This window comes from Octodon degus, unplaced genomic scaffold (genome assembly GCF_000260255.1).
Source record: "Octodon degus isolate 3935 unplaced genomic scaffold, OctDeg1.0 scaffold00122, whole genome shotgun sequence".
Classification (NCBI taxonomy): domain Eukaryota; kingdom Metazoa; phylum Chordata; class Mammalia; order Rodentia; family Octodontidae; genus Octodon; species Octodon degus.
In genome coordinates this window covers 8,283,053-8,287,369 of record NW_004524698.1, presented here as the reverse complement: position 1 = coordinate 8,287,369, position 4,317 = coordinate 8,283,053, and positions in this window count along the sequence as shown.

Below are 4,317 nucleotides of genomic sequence, written 5' to 3'. Positions count from 1 at the left end.
TTAACAAAGGATCCAAAGGGTGTTCAGGGTCTCACTACTAGATCGGACTTGTAGTGATTCTCCTGTTTACAGCCTCCCAAGTGCTGGGATTATGGGCACTCACCACCACACCCAATATCAATCACCATCTCAGCACACCCCAGGGGAAGGGGCGGCATAGCAGGCCTGGGGATCGAATCCCTGGCCCCTATACCTGCTTGCAGGCGCTTTAATCTGCTGAGCTATTTGACTGGCCTAGCTATCTACTTTAAAAATGTGTTTATTAAATTAAAAATTATAAAATCTTTCAAATATGCAAAAGAAAAAACAATAAAAGAATTTAACAAACAATGGTGTTCATCACCTAGATTTAAATTGTGAACATTTGCCATGCTTCCTGTCCTCATTCTTTTTTAAAAAAATTAATTAATTTATTTATTTGGTACAGGATCTCACTACACAGCTTGGACTTGTAATGGCCCTCCTGTCTCAGCCTCCCTAGCCCTGGAATCACAGGCATGTGCCACTATGCCCAATTACAGGGCTGGCACAGTGCTCCTAGGGTTCAGGGCCAGCAAGCATGCTGTACCTGGGATTGAACCCGGATTCTTGCACTTGCCAGGCAGGTGCTTGGACTGCCAAGCTATCTCCCCAGCCACAGTTCTCATTCTTTTTTTTTTTTTTTTTTGTGGAACCGGGGATTGAACTCAGGCTCTTGTGCTTGCCAGGGAAGCACTTATTCCACTGAGCCATCTCCCTAGCCCCTAACAATTCTCATTCTTAAAACAAAATTATATTATGCAGTAGATTTATTTATTTTTTAAAGGGTAGAATTAATATTTTATTGTCATTTATAATCAGATGGAAGCTGGGTATATAGTTTCCATACTCATCTTTTTGTAAACTAAAAAACATTAAAAGTCTTAAACAGCTGTAGTTATGTTCTTCAGAAAACACAGTTAGACTAACTCATTAATGGTGGCTTCGAGCTTCTCCTTATTAGTGTCAGAAAACTCACTCACCCTCTCCCCCTTTTTAAAAACTGGAAGGGTGGCATGCACTTGACTTTGAAATCTGCAGCAACGTCCCGACAGTCACCCACATCTACTTCAAGGAACAACAAGTTGGAATATTTTTTAGACAGGGAATGAAAGAAAGCCTTGATCATTTTTCAAGGCCTACATCATGTGGCTGAGAAATCAACTACTACAAGTTTATCTCCTGCAGCAGCCAGGGCTTCCTGAAAGGCCTCTTTGCCTTCCATCTTCTGTACGGTGCTGGCTGCTGGGAACCTGATGAGCTACCAAAGCAAACGATGGAAGCAAATGGAAGGCGCGGTACGTAGCTCTGCAGTAGATTTTAAAACATTCTATATTAATACAACAGACATACTTACATGGCACTATGTGGGTAACCTTGACAACGTGATGCTAAGTGAAAAAACCAGACAACAAAAGCCCACAAACTGTATGATTCCATTCATGTGAAATGTCCAGAATAGGCAAATCCACAGAATCAGAGCAAATGAGTGTCCTCCCTGAACCAGGGATGGAAAGGAGGTTTGGAGTGACTCTTTAGTGGGAACAGGAAACTTTTGGGGTGATGATATTCTAAACTAAGAACATGGTGATGATTGCACAACTATGAATAGGGTAAAAGCCACTGAGTTGTATATAATTACAGGGTGAATCTTTTGCCTGTGAATTATATCTCAATAAAAATATGTATTGGTCTACAAAGGCTACTGTTTACATATGACCACAGGCTGGATAGTTTCAACAACAGAAACTTATTGTCTCCCTCTCTGGAGGTTGAAATCCTAGCTCAGGTGTGGGTAGAACTGGCTGCTTCCAAGCTGGGAGGGTGGGACTCACTCAGGTCTTTCCAGAGCTAGCTGGTGGCCATATTCCTGTTGGCTTGCCTCTCTCTTCCCTTTTTATAAAGACACCAACAGTATTGGATTAAGATCTACCCTAGTGCCCTCACATCTGTAAAGATGTCATCTGTAATCAAGGAGATACCATTATTGTTCCTGCTACTGTAGATATCAAAGCTGCGTTTAGAGTCACAGCAAGAAGGAGGGACTTGAAAGCATCCTTGGCCATGAAATCTAGGTATTGGCATCCCCTCTCCTCTGAGGGGCTCTGCCATCCATCCCCCCAGACAACTGAACTGACACAATCCTGTACCCATTGCTTCCAGTGCCAAACGCCAAGAAAGCCTCTGTGGCACTTCAGAGCCATCGGAACTCAGCACAGGCAAGAAGCAGAAGGGGGAAGGGGACATCAATACTTGGCCTCTGAAACCTCTGTGAGAGCTACTCAATTCAGGGCCTTGGCCTGTTGTCCAGAGGCAGTTAGGAGAGTGAGAGCCCTGTGCAACCAGAGATGCACATCTGGAGGGTCCATGAGTTGGGGGAGAAGGCTCCTGACACATCCTTGCTTCTGGGGTGCTCTGGAGGAGCCCTGCCTTAGGTGCATCTGATTGCATCTCCCCTGGCCCCAGCTAAGTGAGTCTCATCTCCCTGCCTAGTCTTCCTTCTTGAGGTGACTGTGGCAGGCTGAGGGATTAGAACTGAATTCGGAAGGGGGCAGGGGGCTGAGAGTCACGGTATGGCAGAGGCCACAGAAAGGCCCCTGGTGCTGCAGCAACTTCCTGAGAGAGTACTGGCTTCCAATGAGCTGTCCTGGAGGCAGCCAGCCAGCCCATTCCTCTGCCTCTCCACTGCTCTTGGCCAATGGCCAACTCCCTTAGATGAGGGTCCCCTCAAAGCATACAGGATGTGGAACCAAGTTGTTCGAAGAGGCCATCATCTTAGGGAGCACCAGCAGGGTATGAGGAGATGACAGGGGAGGGAAGAAAGTATAACATTGTATAGTAGTACACCAGTCACCACTACAGGTTGGGGGCCATAGGAGCCAGCTCAGTTCATCAAGAGGCCAGAACTGTGTCCCTTGTTGGTACTGGCACTAGAATTGCCATCGTCTCTTTGGAAATGACAAACACGGGGAACCACTGGCTGGGCACGGTCTCTGTGGGGACATCTAGGATGGCCCAGGAGAACAGGCACAAGATGGCAAGAGCATTTGCTCCCTTCAAGGAGGAGACTGGCTTGGGTCCCGGCTGAGGCATTTATCAGCTATGCAGCTTTGAATAAGTCAAGGTGAGCAGTTGTTGACTGAGAGAGGGAACTAGAATGTCCACTCCACCAGCAACACAGCCAGGTCTGCACCATCCCTAGAGCCCAGCCCTGCGTCTGGCACAAGGGTGCTTAGCAAATATTTGTGGAATAAATGTTTCATGATTTGGGATGTAAATCTTGCATTAATGATAATAGCTGGCAATTATGAGTGTTTCCTGTGCTGGGTGCTGGGTATTCCATTACTCCTATCTGCAATCCCCCAGCCACCGTAAGGGTATTGGCATTCTCATACTTGTGGGTGACAACACAGGGGAATGGAGTAGCCAAGGACACCCACCCAGCTCAGAGCTAGTGGGATGAAGATTAAAGCCAGGCTCCACAGTCTTATGACTGGTGAGGTATCAAAATATACAGTGAATGTTCAAATTAAAAATATATTACGGTAAAAGACACATTCCATAAGTCCCCTCAAAATACTTTTCTGTTCTTTGAACACTTTATTCCGTTAATCTTGACACTTTTTTCTTTTCTTTCTTTCTTTTTTTTTTTTTTTGAGACAGGGTCTCACTATGTAGTTCAGGCTGGCCTTGAACTCACTATATAGCCCAGGCTCGCCTCAAACTTTCGTTAGTCCTCCTGCCTCAACCTCCCAAGTGCTGGAACTACGGTGTGCCTTACCATACTCTGCTCTTGCCGCTTTTTTGGAAACACTTCTAGCAGTTCTCTTTCACGTGCATCTGTACGAGGGATGATCAAAAGCAGAGCCAATACTGCTGCCAAATGCCATGCAACAGTAACGCAGGCTCATGAAAACATTGTATGTCCTCACCCGCCTTATTCACTGGATCTGGCACTACGTGATTTCTGGCTTTTCCTCAATGTCGAAATGACTATAAAAGGTAGACATTTTAAATCAATTTGGGACATAGAGGCAGCCATAACAGTGTAAAGACACTCACAAAAAAGGACTTCCCGAACTTCTTTTAAAAATGGCAAGAATGAGTGGGGCCCCAGTGGTGCACAGGCGTGATTCATTTGTGATCCTAGCACTTGGGAGGCTGAGGTGGGAGGATTGCCTTGAGTTTGAGGCCAGTCGGGGCTACACAACAAGAACCTGTCTCAAAAAAAAAAAAAAAAAAAAATGGCAAGAGGACCAGCCAGATAGCTCAGCAGGTTAAAGTTCCTGCTTAGGTAGA